The sequence below is a fragment of the Pocillopora verrucosa genome, chromosome 5 (genome assembly GCF_036669915.1).
Source record: "Pocillopora verrucosa isolate sample1 chromosome 5, ASM3666991v2, whole genome shotgun sequence".
Taxonomy (NCBI): domain Eukaryota; kingdom Metazoa; phylum Cnidaria; class Anthozoa; order Scleractinia; family Pocilloporidae; genus Pocillopora; species Pocillopora verrucosa.
In genome coordinates, this window is record NC_089316.1 from 2,047,399 (window position 1) to 2,068,616 (window position 21,218).

General features: G+C 36.0%; 1 long non-coding RNA gene across 4 annotated transcripts; it reads right to left on the reverse strand.

Annotated features, from left to right (window-relative positions):
* Nucleotides 1-5,140: 5,140 nt before the first annotated feature.
* Nucleotides 5,141-18,263, reverse strand: LOC136281294 (uncharacterized). Of its 4 annotated transcripts, none has more exons than XR_010717662.1 (7): nt 17,982-18,263; nt 16,983-17,034; nt 8,790-8,846; nt 8,648-8,700; nt 8,423-8,493; nt 5,988-7,824; nt 5,141-5,273 (listed from the first exon to the last, which is right to left on the reverse strand). It is a non-coding gene; the product is annotated as an uncharacterized lncRNA (long non-coding RNA). The 4 variants fall into 4 exon arrangements; XR_010717660.1 differs by having other exon boundaries at nt 5,988-7,851; XR_010717661.1 differs by lacking the exon at nt 8,648-8,700.
* Nucleotides 18,264-21,218: the final 2,955 nt, after the last annotated feature.

Here is a 21,218-nt window from a genome sequence, read left to right on the forward strand (position 1 = left end):
TTTGCACCATTTCTGTTCAACCCGACTAATTCTTAGCAACAATCATTTGTTTGATACATCAATACAAACTGAGAAGTTCAGCCACGTTTCGACTTTACACAACTCCACAACACAATTTGCTTGGTTTTGAACCGCGGTGGGCTGCCACGGGAAGTTGCTGCACTGTTGTACCGTTGCACTTATGTCCTCTCATTGCAGATATGTCCTCTGACGTAATGTGATACAGTGGCCAATCATATATATCCTGCGATCTATCGAGCGACACGCGGCTTGGGACTGGTTAAGAGACTCCGTTGTAGTTATGTCTTCAAGCAAAAGTACTCATTCAAGGGGGTCGGGATAAGTGGAAAATTTGATCAGTATTTTCCGGTTACTGATCTGAGGAAATGCGATCACTGCGAACCGGATCATTGGCCTCTCATATTGCTTTCCTTGAAGTTCAATCGTTCGTTAACGCAGAGTGATCGCATCGTTGTTGTAACCTAAACTTGGAAGAACAATTTGCTGCGCGTGAATAACAAAGCGACTTTCGACTAAAGGATGCGTTATTGTTCACGTTTTACTTGCAGCCTTGCTTTATTTACAGTCTTCATTGCTCGACTTGCGACTTCAATGACAAAATTTTAGCCACAAGCTAAGACAAAAGCACAATGTGGCGTCATATCACAATTGCTTTATTTTCTTTAATAGTTGAAGATCATAGATTATGGTTCGTCGACATAAAATTATATATTTTTGAAACTTCACCTAATCTGCCGGAGGTGAGATCGACTGAGAAGTCCAAGTTGTGATTATTTGTCTGCGTCACGAAGTCTTCCTTCAGTCACAGAAGTTTGGTCTTCAGTTGTTTAATTTGAGTACTGTTGGTTTTTGCCGTATCGCACTAAGCCCTCCGTTAAAAAATTGAAGTAGTAGATTGTGATTTTATTGCGGTTCCGCTGATTTTAGCTGCTTTTTTTTTAGTACTGTTTCTAAATTATTGTAGGATTTATTGCACTTTTGGGTGGATTTGTCCTCTTTTACCCTGTTTATGACAAATTCACACAATGATTAAATCGAAAATGGGGCTAAAGGTGGCTATGCCAAGTCAATAGGATAGAATCCACCTAAAGGATGAATTTCACAGAATTTATCCCGTTTTTCTAGAATTCATTGGGAAAAAAAGGGAAAATCGGGTTGAAGATTGGATATGGCAACTTGGGATCTATTCCATTTGGAGAATAACTTTTCAAAAATGGAAAATCGGAGTAAAAATAGCATATGGGAACTTCGGGTATTATTCACTTGTACCATGAATGCTCAGAATTTACCCCGTTTTTCTCGAATTCAATTATCGAATGGAAAATCGGGGTAAAGATGGCATATGGGAACTTAGCGTATTGCTATCACCTTACCTTAAATTCAATACTCAGAATTTACCCCGTTTTTCTCGAATTCACTTATCAAATGGAAAAACGGGGTAAAGATGGCATATGGAAACTTAGCGTATTGCTATCACTTGCGGAATGAGTTCGCAGAATTTACCTCGTTTTCTAGAATTCATTAAAAAAAAATGGAAAATCGGGTTGAAGATAGCATGTGGGAACTTAGGGTACTAAGGGTACTATTCACTTGTAGTATGAATGCTTAGAATTTGCCCCGTTTTTCTCGAATTCACTGATCAAATGGAAAATCGGGGTAAAGATGGCATATGGGAACTTAGCATATTGCTATCACTTGCGGGATGAACTCGCAGAATTGATCCCGTTTATCTAGTATTCAATGAGAAAAAAGCATTGAAAATCGGGTTGAAGATTGGATATGACAACCTAGGATCTATTCCATTTGAAGGATGAATTCTCAGATTTTATCCCGTTATTCTATAGAATTTTCAGAAAAAAAAATGGGAAATCGGGGTAAAGATAGCGTATGGGAACTTCGGGTATTATCCACAATTCACCTCTTTTTTTTCTAAACTTCACTGATCAAATGCAAAATTGGGGTGAAGATGGCATATGGGAACTTACGGTATTAGCTACTTGCGGGCCAAATTCTCAAAATTTACCCCGTAATTCTAGAATTCATTGAAAAAAAAGAAAAAAATGCAAAGCCGGATTAAAGATTGGATTTTGCAACTTAGGATTTATTCCACTTGAAGGACGAATTCTCAGAATTCATCCCGCTTTTCTAGAATTCATTGGGAAAAGAAACTTTTTTTTTAAATTTGTAATTTTCCCTCTTTTTTTCATTTTTAAGTAAGACTAGCGAGCCGCACAAAGAAACACTTCTTGTAGTTGTAAGCTCCTCGTCTATTTCCGACGCGTTTCGTCTCTAATTGAGACTTCTTTAGAGAATTAGATGTGGCAGGTCAATAGGATATATTCCAGTTGGAGGATAATTTATTAAAATTTGCCCCGTTTTTCCATAATTCCTTGAAAAAAATTGAAAAATCAGATTAAAGATGGCATATGGGAACTACGGGTTTTATCCACTTGTAGCATGAATTCTCAGAGTTTACCCTGTTTTTCTGGAATTAATTCACTAAAAAGTGGAAAATCAGGAAAGATTTGACATGACAAAGTAGGTTATATTCCACTTGCGGGATGAATTCTAAGAAATTGTCCCGCTTCTCTAGAATTCACGAAAAAAATGGAAAATCTCAGCAAAGATGGCATTCAGGAACTTCGGGTAATATCCACTTGTAGCATGAATTCTCAGAGTTTACCCTGTTTTTTTGGGATTTATTCGTCAAAAGATGGAAAATCGGGGCAAAGATTGGATATGACAACGTAGGATATATTCCACTCACGGTATGAATTCTCATAACTTACCCCGGTTTTCTGGAACTCATTGAAATAAAAATGGAAGATCGGGTTGAAGATTGGATATGGAAACTTAGAATGCATTCCACATACGGGATGAATTCTCAGAATTTACACCGTTTTTCTGGAATTAATTAGAAAAAAACGGAAAATGAAGGATGTTCCGAGTTATAATTTATTCCAATTTTAAGGTAAATGGACACAATTTAGCCCGTTTTCAGAATTCATTGAAAAATTCATTTGGCATGTTGGGATATAGTCTTTTTATGAGATGAATTTTTTTTCTAGAATTCTCTGAAAATAATGGAAAATCGGGTAAAGATTACAAACCACAAGTTGGGATATGTTTCACTTGTAGGATGAATTGTCTGATTTGATCCCCATTTTTACAGAATTCTTGGAAAAATGCAAAAAACCGGGACAAAGATTGAATATGACAAGTTAGGATGTATTCCATTGACAGGATGAATATTCAGATTTTACCACGTTTTTCCAGAATTGACTCAACAAACGGAAAATCGGGGTGAAGATTGATTATGAAAAGCTAGGATGTATCCCACATGTGGGATTAATTGTCAGATTTTACCTTACTTGTCTCTAATAAACGAAAAAATGGGAAATTAGGCTGAAGATTTGATTTAGCAAAACTGGAAACTCGGAGTAAAGATAGCTATGTGAGCTAAGGGTATTATGAATTCTCAGAGTTTACCCCATTTTTCTGGAACTAATCTATTAAAACAAAGGAAAATCTGGGTAAAGATTTGACATGACAACTTAGGTTATATTCCACTTGCATGATGAATTGTCAAAACTTATCCCGTTTTCTAGAATTCGTTGAACAAATAGAAAATCAGATTGAACATTGCAAGTCATGATATTAACCACTCGTGGAAAGAATTGTCACGGTTTACCCCGTTTTTCTAGAGTTACTTGAACAAATCGGGATAAAGATTGGATATGGAAAAGTTATAATATTATCCACTCAAAGGTTGGTTCAGAAAATGGAAAATTAGGGTGAAGATTGGATTTGGCATGTTAGGATATGTTCTGCTTGCTGGATAAATTGTAAGAATTCAATGAAAAATGGAAACTGATAGCGGTTAATATTAGATATTTCAACTTGGAATACATTACATATGCAGGGTACGAGCTATTTGATTGTTTTGATTTTCGAATGCGCTTAAAACACGGAAATGCATGGGAATGAACAGATATACCGCATTTGTAAGTTAGATCGCCGGAATTGCATCCTTTATTCGCGTAAAAGAATGTTGGGATGGGCTAGGTGTCGGAAGGTTACCCTCGGGTGAAGTCCATAATTTTAGCCGGTACGTTGTAGAATCCCTGCACAAAGCCTGAGGGCCCGGTTGTTCAAAACCGCGATTAAACTAATCACCGATTAGGCCTAATCGGCGATTAAATTTCTTAATCGTGGGTTAGTTAATCGTTGGTTAAAAAACGGTTGTTCAAAGGGAGATTACTCGGTCGATTTACTAATCCGCGATTAAGCATAAAATGAATTATATTAATTAATTATAATTTATTTTGTGCCAGTTTACGTCATAAAATTGCCGGAAATTTATTTTTGTCAATATGGCTTCTCCAGCGAAGAAAGTGCGGAAAGCAAACTTTTCACCCGCTGAAATTTCCGTTTTAACGGAAAAATTTGAAGAAAATATGGACATTCTTCAAAGTAAATTTACCAACAGTATAACAAATGCAAAAAAAAAAAACAAGATTTGGGAAGAAATCTCGGAGGCGGTAAACGCCGTCGGTGTGACAACAAGATCAACGCAGGAAGTACGAGACAAGTGGAAAAACCTCCAGAGTCACGCAAAAAGAGAATTCAGTTCCTTTAAAAGTGAACAGAAGAAGACAGGTGGTGGCCCTGCTCCCTCCAACCCATCAGAAGCCAGTTTAAAAATAATAAACATGTTCAGTGACACACCGTCATTTACTGGGTTACAGGGGTTTGAAACAGGTAAGTTTATAAATGGAAACATTATTGTAATACCTCTCAATGTCCATACCTTGCATAAAATGTATACTTCGCTAACAAACACAAAGCAAAGTGAAAATTAACGGACTTTAGACTTTTGTTTCTTTCTTATTTTCTTTTACATGTACTCCTATATAAACAAAAAAACTAATGGCGCCGAAAAGTCTGCCTCGGCCCACTCTTCTCTTCTCGGCTTCAAATACAATCTTCGGCCAGCGGCCAACTCTAATCAATTAAATATGGCTGCCTTTTAGAAAGGCAGTCAAGTGCAGCTCAAAACACTGCATTTCAACAGATTGTGGTGCTTCGTTATCTAATAAGACTGGCTGGTCCGTAGGTCCAGAAACTCTTGTCCTCGAGGTGGTGTCGAGCGAGGCCTCTGCCGATGAGACCCCTAATTCTGTTGCTGAGAAGCCCGACGAGTTAATAAGCAAACACGAAGCCGTGACCAAAGTTGTCGAAGACACCGCTTCCTGTAAAAAAACTATCAAGGAGGTAAGCGAAAAGCCCCCAAAGAGGAAAATAACCCACGACATGGTGCTGGAAGAGCAGTACAAGGCTTAACTATTAAAGCAGAGTAATTTGAAGCTTAATAATTCTTCGTCTGTATATTCATCTATCGTGAAACCGATGCTCCTAAACTCTCTTTGCTTCCTTTTTCTTCGCCCATCAACACCAACACAACCATACAACAAGTCAGCCATGTTGTGATTTTTATTTTTTAATCTGCCGATTAAGGATTTAATCCACCTAGCGAGCAGGGTTAGATTTAACCCTTGGTTTGATCGAAGGTTAGGAATAATCGGGCTTTGAACAACAGAAACTAATCGGCGACTTAAATTTAATCGGCGATTAGCCTATTTAATCGTGGATTAGCGCTAATCGCAGTTTTGAACAACCGGGCCCAGAGATTATTGGACAAATATCACTGAGCCTGAGGAGATTTTTATCGTTGGAAAAGAGAATGTAGCCTTCCCTATAAAATATTTATCAGTCTGCAAGTTTTGATGCTATGTTTCACCACTGTGATGTTCTGATTGTTGAGACCGGTCTATATATTACTCACACCCTTGGAATTTAAGTCAATTTAGCGTTAAAAAAAAAGTTTTCATACCATTGGAAATTTTCCCGAAGTCGCTGTATACACAGATGCATGTGCATATACTGACGGCAAACTATTGATTTACCTTTTCTTGACAAGCAAAGTGTACATCTACGTAGAGGACTACGGGTTCTATGCACCATCAGATAAAACCTTGTAACAGAAGATTTAAAGAGTCGAGTGCAAAGGAAGCCATTCCAAAAGGATCTCATTCCAGAGAGACATCTGCCCAAAAAGCAGGATGCTTATATGAGAAAAGAAAAGAAAAGAAAACTTAAGTAATTCAGATTTAATTAAATTTTTAACTGATGACAATATTAACAAGCATTACTTTCTTGTCACTATTAACATACATCACGAAAGAAGGCAATTGAGCAATAACTATTATTCATGCTAATACTAAGTCAAGGCTTTGTCACAGTTTCTTTCTCAAAAAGATATTGTAGATGAATATGAAGAGTGATTTTATCCAACCAGTGAAATTGGTCATAAACTACTGTGCATTACAAAATCTTTGGTTTATGTCATGTTTTCCACACACAACATGGGGTGATCCAACAATCAAACATGGGTGCTGGTGTCATACAAGTTTGTTTACATACTGTTTCATGGGTTGAGTAAAATCACTCTTGTTGTTCCTTTTTTAATGTTTCATATAAATTTTGGTTACCTTTTTCCTGCTATGATATCCTTTGTTGATAAAATCATCTTGATAGATAGGATACACTGTAAGTGTTTTGAACAAATAAACACTTTTTTGTGTCATTTAAGCAGGAGTGATTGGTGCTAAATATTTTTTCTAACCACATGTGCAAACCATAATTAATCTAACTCAAAATTCAGGCTTAAATTGCTCATCTAACAAACAAATGGGTAGTTAAAAAAAAACTCCTTCAGTTGTACTTGACATGCAACACTTCCATGGAAATAAAAGTCTTCAGTACAAATAATTCAAGTAAATAACTTCAGGTGAAATACTGATTTTTTGGAATTTGTGAAATATAAAGTAGACTAAAGTGCACTAATATTACAATAAATCCATTCTATCCTTTTACTCACTTGCAACTATTTGGCTCTAACTGTTCAATACTATTTGACAGATTACAGAAAGTAACTCTTTCTGTCCTTCCAATTTGCCCTTATATACTTTTGAATAACATAAAGCAGTTGACACCAGGTCAGGGAGTCAAGGCTATTTTATTCACTCATTCAATCATAATGGTTGGTAAGATTTCTTTTTTATATGGTTGCTGTAAACGTAAAGATTTTAAATAAATGCTTTGCAATTTAAATGTTTGTGTCATTTTTTTAAATTTTACTGCTCTGGAAATGCACTGGATATGAAACTCTGGAACTAAACAACTCCAAAGGAGGTTTTGTGGACAAATTCATGGGTCTGATGTGAACATGCTTAAGAGGTCACATTCTCTATTGATGTTCTCTGGCCATGTCTAGGTACTATTCACAATTTGGAGCTGGGGAATTTTGGATATAACTTAAATTAAGCATGCTGTTAGAGTGAACACATGACCTGTTAGGTGTTTAATTATTAGTATTACACCGTGCCAAATAGCTTACCTTTACTGATTTTATTTAAAATTACAAAAAGTCTTTCTCCTCAAGTTGCCTCCATTTCCAGTCTCTCCACATTCCATAATGATGCTGTTCTGTAATGCTCAATAAGACCAATCCATCACTATCAACTTGCTTTAAGATACTTGCCACATCTGTGGTCTCCTTGGTCCAAAATTCCAAGGCTCTATCATTTCTTCTGTTGTCATCACTGCATGGTAACACCCTCTGGAACATTTATCCCTTTCTCCTTCCTTAGTTTGAAAAGATATTGCTCAGTGATGGCGTTAAGGCCTTGGAATACCTTCCTTCCTTCCTTCTTTCAAATAGAAAATCTGTAGGGTTGGAATCTGTGAAGAAAATCAGCTGACACTCAGCTGATGAAAGACTGTCTTTACCAAATTGGTATTAAAATGCACATTTGGCCTACTTTCATTAGGTTGGTTGGACTTCTTTGCTAATGAAGTACCACTAACCAAGTATCAGTATGTTAATGATAATATGCTATGAATTAACTCATGGGACAATGAAAACAACCTCATCCTTCTGTTAACCCAACAAACAAATTTAGCAATCAAAGAAGGAACATCAATCATTAGAGGTATTTATAATAATTTCCCTTAAATTTTATTGCAGACATAAGGCAATTAAAAAAACATTCAAAACTGGTCATCAAAGGACACATAAAACAAAAGCAATAGTAATTATAATTATAATAATAGTAATAATAATAATAATAATAATAATAATATTCCCCTAAACTACTTGGCATGTTACAAGAACATCTCTGCATAGCATAAAATAATGATAATAATAATGATATTCTCCTAAACTACTTAGCATATCTACAAGAACATCTATGCATAGTTTTAAGCAATAATAATAATAATAAAGTAAGAGAAAACCTAAACAGAAGAAAACTATAAATCACTCACAAATTCTGCATACCTCATAAGAAGCATCTTTGGGAGACTTGAGGAGCTCAAACAGGACAAAATCTTCATCATCTGGTTCACTGGCTATAAAAAAAGCACACAACGCTTTCATTAGCAAATAACAAAAAACAAACAAGGTTTATAGAGATAAATAATTATGGAACAATGTAGCAAAAGACTCATCTTACAAAAATAAAGAGAAAAAGAGTGAAAATGGTCAACATAATTATTAACTAACTTGAATATTGTTTTCATTTGACAGCTCTGTGTCTTTGTCCAGTAGTTGAATGTCTAATGGTGAAAGTCAGGATGGGGGAGAACAAATAGATCATCATTCATATCATCATAATCCTCCTCAAAATCTCCTGATTCATACTCACCAGGAAAAGCAACACCAAGGGACCCAGGCATGAAGTGAAGAAACCTTCCTTGGAAAACTTGGAAACAAGACAATAATGTTTTTAATTGCTCAGATCAAACCAAAAAATTTTATTGTTTGTTAAAAACAATGTTATATATTATAAAATAATTCAAATAGTACGCATGCTCTGATTGGCCATAAAACCATTTTACATGAGCGTATGTAAACAGGGTTTTCATACTGAATCTTCTTGCGGAGTTATCCCTGTTATTTATTTAGCAGTAACTCAGTTTCTTTAAGTTTGTTTTGAGTACAGTAATAGAAGAAGAAGATTTTCCTAATTTTTCTTCGGAGTTTAATTTTCCCAGTATTCAAGAAATGGCTGAAAAGCCAAATGAACAACAACAACAAGCATGTCGCTTTCCTTTGTTGCAAGAAGAGGCTCTTTCATTAGTTATTTTATAAAAGAAATGTAAAATGGTTTCTGTGTTTACATGGCCTGATGTAAACACTGAGAGGTTGGGAGAACACTCAATAAGCTGGAAACCACTCCGCTTCGCGTTGTGGTTTCCTACGCTTACCTCGTGTTCTCTCAACCTCCCGCATGTTTACATCAGGCTATGTAAACACGGAAACCATTTTACATTTCTTCAATGTTAAATGTTACATAATGTTAAAAATATTAAGACCAACAGTAATTTTGAACACAAAATTTAATAAATTTGACACCTGTGGAGTATGTAGCATCGCTTATGAATGAGACAAGAATTTGTGCTTTTAAATTTCCATCATACCTGAATAATGTCTGTGTAAAATTTGAGCTCAAATGTAGTGTTTTTAACTTATAAATCTACTCCTAGTAAGTGGCCCTGGCAACCTATCTTTACATGTAACTGCCAATAAAATAACCCTCCATCTTCATAAACTTTTAAGGCCTTCCTGTCATTTTTTTAACGCATGGCCTAGCAAACTTTTTCTTTTAGCTCCACCGATAAAAAACATTTAGGGAAAGTCAAATAATCAACAACCACAACTAGTACTTAAATACTAAGTTAGCAATTGACTGAGACACCATTAGCACCACAATAAAAAAATGCAAGAACACTCAACTGGCTGAAACTTGCATCATTCAGTTGCATACTATTCTTCCCACATTTCTTAATAACTTAACCTATATTTAGTGGATACCTCTATAACACAGACACTAGGGAAGGTTCTCAGAGAGGTTACCTTTGATACTTTTATAACTATAAAAGTAATAGCTTTCGCTGCAGTTTAAAGTGATTTAATTTTTGAAATTCAGTTAACTTCTTCACTTATCACACAACAGCTGTGCAAAGCATATCAATTGTAAATAACAAATGTGGAGAGTTACAAATTACTTTCAGTACTTTATAGTGCAAATAACATGTTCCTTAGCATCATTTTTATGTGTTTTATTTCCATTTACAGACTCAAGTGGCTGTAACAAAAAAACAAATTCAAACAATGTTACCTCACTTCCTAAAGAAAGAAATCACAAGACTAAGCAACAAGTGTAGAAACTTATGCCCCATTCACACCAAAGCTTAAACATGTTTAAAAGTTGTTTTGTTAAACACAGTTTAATTTTTTTTTTCTTCATAGAAACTATTTAACCGAATATTTTTGACTTGAATGTAGCACATTGGAAATACAAGTTAGCTAGTACTTGAATCCAATGGAAAATCAAGTTTTTCAGTTCTCTGTTTATAATTTTCATTCAATGAAAACCAGTTTAACAAAACATGTTTTGCTGGTGTGAATGGAGTATTAGACATACTTAGGCTAGAACCCCAATTCAAAAATAGAAAAACTACCCCCCTGCAAAAAAAAAAGTACCACTGTCTTTGGTACCATCCTGTTCCTCCCCTATTTCCTTTTTTTTTTTTTTCCTTTTCTTTTCTATCAACTTTCAAACACATACCATGCTTCTTCTTGATGGGAAGAGGTTCCATAAAAACCCAAATAACCAGAAAGAGTACCGGCAAGATAGATAACCAAATGAGTAGTGGTATCAAACTAAAGCTTGTGGCAATTCACTGACCTGACTATTACACCCTATTCTTTTTCCCCAGGTCTATGTGAACTAGATTTTGAGCACAGAATGCAATACCTCACCAAACATCTGCTAGGATGACTCACTTAAAAGTGTGCATGATTATCATCTCTTGCTGAGATAGCACACTACACTTCAATGTTTTTATTACTACAAATATGGGGGCTTTGTTAAGATTGTGGAAAGGAGGGACAACATTTTGAGCAGCTGGGAGGGACAAAAATGACAGTGTGGTAGCAATTTATTCCCACTTGGATAGCAAAGTCTGAGGAACCTTTCCCTGGAAATTTAAAAGTCTGGATGTCCAAAAGGGTCCATTTTAGGCCACTATTTCTCAAGTTGGCTAAAAAATTATATCTGCTACAAGGGAGAGTGAGGGAGAGTGTTGACACTGATTTAATGAATAGAGTAGCTTTTACATAACAACCCTTGCAAAATGGCTTTAGGAATTCCTAGGAATTCCTAGGAATAAAGGTGTGAATTTTCACGGTAAATTCGGACTGGGAATTCCTAGGAATTCCTAGGAATTCCCAACCATAGCAACTCTGGTTCTAAAAACCTAGAAATTCCTATAAATTCCCAGAAATTCCCAGAAACTCCAAGTTTATAGCCAACAGGACTTGGAATTCCTAGGAGTTCCTAGGAATTCCTAGGAATTCCAACTCAGAGAACCAATGACTTTCCCTGAAAAGCTGTAAATCTAAAAAATTCCTAGGAATTTCTGGGAATTTCTGGGAATTTTTGGGAATTTTTAGGAATGTTTAAGAATTACTGGGAATTTTAAGCAAAAATTTGAGGCTAATGATATAAAATAAATACTTTAAATTAAAAAAACCCAGCTAAAATTCAAGTATTCAATGAAATTTATTTAGAAGCTTAATTAAGGCTTACATGTAAAATATTTTTGATTAATTATTAACATCAATGTGTGGTAATATTAGGATGGAATTTGATTTATTTTTCTTTTCTTGAAAACTTCATACGGATTAATCCTCAATTACAGCTATTCATATAAAATAGTTCTAATCAATCATTAAACTTGGTTTGACACAAATTGTGAATAAAATCTGTTGATTCTTTTCCATAAAATACATATATGTTATTTGCCGGCTGGGAGGTCCGTATGGTGAAAAACTGTGACCGAGGTCTTGAAAATACTGCCCGAGGCCGTAGGCCGAGGGCAGCATTTTCAAGACCGAGGTCACAGTTTTTCACCATACGGACCGACCCTTAGCCGGTAAATAACATATTTATTGTTTTTAAACTTGACGAAATTCTTTCCGAAAGAACCCAAATGATTTTTGGCCGTAAATACGGCAAGATCTTCCATAAACTGAACAATTTTTGAGTGGGTAAATGGTAGTTAAAATAGAGGTGATGCCAATTTAAGAGAGATGCCTCAGCAAAAGATTTTCATTTCCGTAACGATAAAGGTGATTTAAAAGGCTTCCAAACAAACTTTGAAACATTATTTTTACAAGTATCTGTCACAATCTGACACCTGTCAATTAGAGAGCGCGCAAAAAAGAGAAAAGCGAAGGAACATTTGAAAACCAACCGAACTAGTCTGGAGAGGACTGTCACGACAATGTTTTCTTCAAAATCAGTTAATGATCTAACGGAAAGTATTATTCACTCTCATCGACGATTCATTCATGTACGAAGATTTACCTCTGTTCATTAAGTAAACGGCGAGGAAATTAATTGTGAGTAAATTCAATCTTTTTATTTTGAAGTTGTGAGAGTTTGCTCGTTTGTTTGCTGTAATGGCGTGTTTAACTCTGATCTTTCCTTCACAAAAACTAAATTCGAACGGCACACTCCAACGAGACACAAGGGAATGTAATGCGGCCTTTTCTCAAAAAAATTCCTTCAATTTCTGTTGTGCAATTTAAGGTACAAATGTCTAAATTGAACGGAATTGGAAAGACTCACCAGGAGCGTATATTTGTTGTAGAACTTAAATTAAAACTTCGCTCGCTCTTCCACTATGAACAAATTGCTCGAGAAAATTCAGATATTAAATGAATGAAAGTTCCATTGTTCAGTTTAACTGTAACCAAATACCTCACGTTCCAACTTTCTGGGTACTTTTTGTGAACAATTAAAATTAATTGCAGAAGGTTTTTAGGCCGCTTGTCAACCAACGTAATGACACTATTGTTTATACAAATTCATTCTGAAACCAATATTTTTCTGTTAACCAAAGTGATTTGATAGAGAGAAAAGAGAGGATTCAGAAGTTATTTATCGGCTTGAGGTAGTGACCGACGTGTTTGCTTAAAAATACTGCCCAGCCGGAAAACCAGCTATATTTATGAAAAATGACAACGAAAGTTGGGATGTACTCGGCGACTCACGAAAGCGTTACCGTGGCCCGTGGGCAGAGATAGGAAAATACTGACCGGGTAAAGAACCAATCAGATGGCAAGATTCGTTACCGTGCCCTCTAAAAAAACAATAAAATATCTTAAGTTACATTGATATAGTTATATTCTTGGGAGTGAAGGGCTAATTACAGACAAATAAAATTGATTTTTTGATTAAAATCTTGTTGTAACTGTAACAATAAATTAGAATGAAGTTATCCTAAACTGCAAACTTAGCTGCTGTTTGTACTGTTTGTATTTTTTTTCCTGGGCTCACAATGAGTTGGCCTTGAATGAGGTTGTCAACAAGAACCTTGACCATTTTGTATCTGGATTCCTTGACATCTGAATTTGAAAAAACATAATATATTAAAATATGTATGTTTAAAGCTCAGACCAGGCTTTTAAGATGGCTACGAGGAGAAGGGCATTCATTGGATTCTCAAATTGAGAAATCTCTGTTATATTGAGTGACTTTTATATTGGAGTTAGTACATCTCTCTCATGGATTTTACTAAAAAAGGGCTGAATACATTATTTTGTTTTTACCAAGGAGGGCTTCTTTATGTACTAAGGTTTGTTATGAATCTTGAATGTTCCCAAACGTGACTAGAGGAATCTTGAAACCTTACTGATAGGTTTATTTCATTGTAAAGCATAAGCTTAAGAAACTGCAGCATGCAAGTGACCGATTCGATTCTCAGAATTATTCTAGTTTCAGTTGCGCCGAGCGTTATGTAAGCTTAATTCAACCCGCTACATCTATTCTTTTATAAGATTTTGGTCACAACGAATATCGCAATTTTTACTCACCACAAACTTTCAAAATCGTAGCTTTACAGATGGCCACTCGACCCTTGTTTGTACCGGTCCATATCTCAACTGTTGTCCCTTCTTTTAAATCCACGGCGCCAACGACTTTCTTCTCTTTTACAACACTCACGCTATTCTCGTTTTCCCATTGAACCACAATAAAAGTTATCTTTAGAAATGTTATATTAAGCAAAACAGTTGAGAAAAGCGATCAACCGATGAAAAGTACATTCAAAGATGAGCGCCAAATGGAGTCTTCTTTGTTTCCGATCACGGGCATGATCACGTGGATCTTTTAGGACTTGTCATTGGCTAGCAAAGTGAATCCGCTGGCTTGCCGATTGCAGTGTTAAGAGAAGCGCCCAACTTTAATCTGACTTCTCCGACCGGTTCTCTGCCTCTAGAAGATGGATAGCTTGGTGATATAAATAAAGATGTGAGCTCACTCTATGTAGAAATAATCGACAAGAATCGATCGTATTACAAATGCACGATTTGTGGCCGAATGTTGTCGAGGAAACAAAGACTCGAAACTCACTTGAGTTGTGTTAATGGCAAAGGTGAGAAATAACACAAGCCAATCACAGTTTTGAATGCGACTACAAATCGTCTTTTACCCTCATATTTATAAAAGAAGGATACCACATTCGGAAGTGTAAGAGATACATAGATGATCCCAGTGTACCAGTACCTAAATCTACAAAGCTTGACCGTAACAAGCGTTCAGCAACACGTTCCAACACCGCCATCTCGATTCCTCAGTCAGTCGTTTCCACTGAACTTAAAGCAGTATTGATAACAGAGTAGAGTGCGTCTTACAAAGGAGAAACATTTGTACAAGAGACAGGAGTAGCTATATGCGATTACAGAGGTGCGTTGGAACTCTGGTCCACAAATAGTTATGCACTGCCCGAAGTAGAAAACAATTTTGTTGATAGCTGACAGACAGAGAAGAACAACAAGTAAACATAAGAGCTGTTATTATTGAAGTGTGACTAGCACTTTTCATTTTTATATAAAGAAGGACTTGTAATTTGCACCAAAAATAAAAAGATGTAACATTTTTTTGGGAGATCCAGTGATTGGGACATTTAAGAAATTAAGTTATGAAAGGAAACTTGGTTGGTACTTCTCACTACTAACAAGTCTTGTTGACAAATATTTTCAGATCAGAGTTTCAAATAAAGTAAATTGAAGACGTCATATAAAAGGTGTTATTCCTCAAAGGGTATATTGACTACCTCTGTCTTGTCTGCATGCCAAATGTTTGCAAAGTGTGTGGATGATCCACAAGTATTGGAACTCTTACAAAAATGTTTTGTAAGAATAAAAACAGCAAAACAAATTACAGCAATTAGTCATGAAAATAGAGCAAAAAACTGAAAAAAAGCAGCAACAACAATCATGAAAAAAGAAAGATTAATTAGGTGTTGAATTTGTTTGTCTAAGGCATGAAATTTCTACTAAAAGTATTGTCAACAAAAGTCTCTGACAGCGTTTGAGGCAACTGAGCTTGACTGTTCCAAGGTTTTCTAACAAAGGAAACCAGTAATGTAGGTTAGGGAAGTAAGATAACAATGTAATTATTGTTAATTATTGTGGAAGTTGGCAATTTCCATTTAACATAACTGACAGCTGGTTCATGAGAAAATCCATATTAATGTAAAGATTTACTAAAACTTAGTTTGAGTAATAAATTTCATGATCTTTAAGTTATAAACATGTACATGTATGTATATCTCTTGGTAAGTTTTGTATACCATACCTTTTATTGAGCCAAAGTTTTAAGCCTCTGAATTTACTCTTTTTCTTAAAACCTTCACATTCAAGGTATTGAGAATTTCTTAGAATTTATGTGGACCTCAGGGTATTAAAATTGCCTCAAATTCAATTCCCAGAAATTCCCAAGAGTTCCACACTTCTTAAATTATAGGTAGTTTGTAAAGCTGAGAATTCCTAGGAATTCCTAGGGATTCCAATTCCTCACAAAACTGGAGTCTTCCTTTCCCAGAAATTCCCAGTAATTCCAAGCTTTTTAAATCAGAGTTAATTTGCATAGTTGGGAATTTTTGAGAATTCCTAGGAATTCCTAGGAATTCCTAAGAATTCCCAGAAATTCCCAGAAAACTGGGAATTCAGTTTGCAAGGGTCATTTGCATAATTGGGAATTTTTGAGAATTCCTAGGAATTCCTAGGAATTCCTAGGAATTCCCAGAAAACTGGGAATTCAGTTCGCAAGGGACACTACATAAACATTATATACATAGTAATGTTGTCTCGTAGATGATGTCTGTGTGGTCTTGTTTGATTTTTACCTTTGCCTTGCTCAAAAATATGAAATTGTGCCCTGGATAACATTCAATTTTGGGGCACAGTGCTGTGATTTCTGACACAGTATATTTAAAGCAATTACTGATGGCAAAGGAATTAATTGGTACTTCAATGATGAATGTAGAGTACAGCAATCAATGTAAACCATCATACCAAAATACATAGTGACTGGTACATTCACCTAGAACTCTTTGCACAAGAAAATCCTGGAACCACTCAAAAAGTCAAACAGAAAAAATCTGAAAAATTTTAAATTTTCATACATAATGTTGTTGTTTTGTGAAATATTGCTTTCTACATGTGTCTTACCCTAAGAATAAAGGTAAAATGTACAGGCACCATCTTTGTCTGTAAGTGGATCGAATCTATTGGGTAAACACCACAAAAAATAATAATATTGATACAAATAGGCTGAGGGTTTAGTATAGGTATGCTGTGGTTTGGTTTTATCTTTAGTTTATTCTTTTACTTTTAAATTTATAGTGACATATCATCTCACAATAACTTAGGCTAGGAGCTAAATTTTATCTTTCTCTACACAAAATGCATTTTCATTCATATCATTAACAAAACCAAAGGAAACTAATTTTTACACCAAGGACAAATTAAGCACAACAGATACCTTTCATCGGCACTTTTGTTTACTTTACTTGGCTGCTGGTTCTCATCCATGCCTGTATGAATGATATTAAGTAAGGGTGAAAGGATTGGTATTTTCTTCACAAAGATAGTTGCAGAGAGTGTCTCCATTGATATATGGATTACCAAACACTCACAATGAACACCAACAAGACCAAGTTCTTGCTAACAAGTGTAGGAGCAATAATTGCTAATAATGGGCAATAGTCTGTATTGAATTAAGTATTCATTTGTGCAAGAATTAGTATTTATTTCATTTTAATGTTTGTAACACAATTGAAAAAGTATGTAAAATGTGGTAACAAAATACATATCATTGTAGTATTCCTCATAATTTAGTTCAAGGGGCTTTATTCTAAATAGATCAAAAGAAAGAAAGTGGCATATGTCAGCCACTGATTTAAATAGAAAAGCACATATTATTAAGTGATGAGTAATTTTGCTGCAAATTTATGCCCTTCTGGGTGAGCAAAGAGAATGATGACCCAACTGTTACTTGCTGCAGAGCGTTAGGAGCCAGCACCCTATCATCATATGTGTAAGCAGTTTGTAAGTTAACTTTCCAGGATATGTGAAGTTTAACATCGACCATACATCCTAGCTGAATTTTTGCGTAGCCCCGTACATTTACAATGAATACATGACTTCCACTGTACCCATAATAGCCACCAGTGTAGACACTATGAGATTGCTACATGCAACATAATACAAATTATTGAGGCTGGAAGAAAATCACAAGTTTTTGATCATTGAAACACCGAGATCTGTCCTGGTTTTTAATCGTGTAATATCTGGTGTTGAATGTCCCAAACAAAATAAAAAAGTAAGTCCTCGACACAGAAGGATTCAATGAATACAGGTATCATGCAGCTAAATGAAATCTACTGGAATTTAGCACAAAACTTGAACGGGATCTTTGAAGAATGGTTGTAATATTTAAAATTTTAAAAAATACCAGCATGAAGTGCAACGAAAACCTTACCTTATTGTACTAGCTCCAACAGAAAAGTAAGGAAAGCCATGAGGCAAATGCAATGTTAAATTCTCGTCTTCCTAGGCTTTCCAATGTATGGAAGAAAATTTCCCAAATACCTCGCAATTAAAAACGCTACCAGAATCTTGCTCCTTCCCAAAAGGTGTCAAGGATAGTCCATGAAATTCTCAAACTTCGAGCGCGGAAATCTTAACGATCTTTTTACACTTTTGCTTTGCATCCCTCCCCTAGTTGGGAAGTGACACGCAGAAGACACGATCACAACGCACTTTGATTGGAAGAAGTAAAACCGCATTCTATTGGTTATAATGTGTGAGGACATAACTACAACGGAAGACACAACTGCAACGCTACACACTGTATGGTAAATTTGAAACGGCTTGCGCCGCACGGAATTCTAAGCACGGCGTTCTTGGAATTCCTTTGGTCGCTGAGTTTGGTACTGATCATATTTAGAAAGCTATACTCATCATTTCAGCATCGATTTTCTCGGAAAATATCGGAGGGATGAAGCTCAAATTCGGCGAAGAGATCGAGCATCATGTCATGCCTTGTCTCCCTTTCCCTTCTGAATGGCCTCCGGCCAAAAGTAATTTCGTAAAAAGACGCTTCAATTGGCCCATGAAGACCAAAAAACACCAAAAATGAGTTCAATAACATTTTATTTAACTTTTTAGAGATATTCAGACCGAGGTGTAACTTAGATATGCAATTTTCAGAGTTTTCATATAGAGTGAAAGAAATGTACTAAATAAAGCCCTTACATTGTTTAAAGCATTTCTCAATTAAAAGCGAACTACGTCTTGAAATCTTGGATCGCTTGCTAACGATCGTGTTTACATGTAGCGGTAAATTTTTACGAATACACCGAATAAAACAAGCAAGGGTACCTACTTATCCCAGAAATGAGTTTTGAAATCATTCCAAACAGCATTATGTGGTCTACAAGTACACAATTTACGCAAATCCCAGGCGTTTTGATCGCGACGGGAAAACAATCGAAATGACATCCTGAATTTGTTGCAGAGAAAGACAACGTTTACACCGGAAGTCGAAATAGAGTGTGTCCAGATTATCCGCGCGTTTTCCCGTTCTGAAATCTTGCTAAATCACTATAATGATCAGTTTCGCATGCAACAATAACCATCGAAAGTTCTGGAACTACGCGCAATTATGCATGTTACGCGTATGACCCCGTGGAAGGAAGAACAAAGCAACAAAGTGCATGGCCGCTAAACGACTCAAACTTGATTTGTTTCTACGTCCCTTAGGCTTAACGTTTTATGCACCGAACCGTTAGCAGTCAATTTTTTTTCATGAAGGACAATTAAAACCCATTGACTCCTACGTGTAACACGTGCCTACCCAAAAGTTAAAATTTTGGAGAAACCGGAAAAGTAAACACAATGCGCAGTAAAGTTTGACAAATCTTTTTTTCCCAAAAACAAGCTCACGTGAAAGAAGACCATTTAAATAAATTACTATCAACGAGGAAAGCAATAGATGCATATTAAGTTTTTACTCTAAAATCAAGATAAAAGATAAAAATCAGTAAATTTTTGCGCACGTGTGCAAAAAATGTATGCGGATCGGATTTCAAAGTGAATATGCAAATTCATCAGTGTGTGGAGAGATCTCATGTTACATGGAAATTATAAATGAGGAGAAAGACAAAACTGACCAAGGAACGTTTCGGGAAGAAAGCTTTATTCAAAACAGTTCTTGATTTTCTGTTAGAACCGAAAAACGTACGAATTTCTTACGTGTGCGAAACCCACGAAGTAGAATTCATCATGCTTAGATCGATGTTTACTTGACTTCACGGCTAGAATATTGCGCAGCGTTGTGTTGAAAATACTGAAAGTTCTACGTTTTAACACAAAATCTTCTATTAAACAATACTTTTTGGACATCTCATTACTCAAACGTGATATTTACCGTGCCTTTGAATTTTCTTAATGTCTCTAGGCCTCGCTTGAAGTCCGATAGTTTGGTTTTCGCTTTACGTCCCTAATTCGCATCGCTTTAGAGAATTGTGGTGTTGTCGACTCGAAAGCTTATTTTGTCGCCTTTAAGACCGTGATGTCCATTATTTTTCGAGCAGATTATTCTATAGCATTTTTCCTTTTCATTTTATGTTGCAGAAGGTCTAAAATGGTGGGAAAGGAACAGAAAATCCGACTTGAAAATATTGAAAGTCGGCCGCGCGTACGCCATTTCTTTGTATTTGATCATTTCTTGTGAACGCATAAAATGACGCCTCTGTACTACCCCCTAAAGTTATCAAAATAACTGCGCAAAAAACGGATTCTGATTGGTTTATAGATCCTCTAACAACAGAGGAAGTGTGGAGACAAAATTCTTCTTAGTAGGGGAGATAGGGGGGAAAGCGTCTCTCGCGCAAGTCCCCCACGCGGCACGGGCGGTTACGGGCGGTTCAGGTGTCAATGGGTTAAAAGGCCTTGTTTGTTCAGTGCGGTCTTTCGCACCCGGCTTCTAACATTGATACGATTCTGAGATGATCCTTTAAAATGTATTTCGTAATCCAGAAAGTGAAATATTTGTGAGGTAGGGAATTCTTTATTTAAATGTACTTTCCTTTATGGTGCTTTCTTTAAACTTGATACCGTTTTCACCTCAGCAGCATGCATCGGCTTTCTCTTTAATTTGAGGTCAAAATTCACATTCTTAGTGTTAAATTGCGATTTATGGTGAACAGTTTTCCCAGATAGCGGATCCGAAACAAAAAAAAAACAGATCACTGCTAAAATTCGAAAAAATAATTTTTATTTTTGGAGAGAGACGCACTTACTAACCGCTTCAATCCGCTTAAACTCATAAGACAACCGGCTACTTAAATGCAAACAAGCTGGGTAAAGACAAAAGAGCCTCCATAAATATAAGGTTTCCATGGAAGGGTTCGAAGTCATGGTGATGGTGACGTTTTTACAATTCAAGCTTCGGTCAATGGAGGCGGATACGTTTGTAAACATCTTTGGAGTCGGTTTCCATAGAGGGGTTGGTAATCATGGTGATGGTGACGTATTTACAACTCATGCTGGGTTCAATGGACGCGGATATGTCTGTGAACATCTATGGAGTCGGGTTTCGCCGCTTAACTGCTATTAGTTAAATGTAGTGCACTCAACAACACGTGGGCGAAATTGCCTAAAAAATCCATAAATTGCCAAAGTAGGGACATCTCTCACATAGGCTTTGCATAAC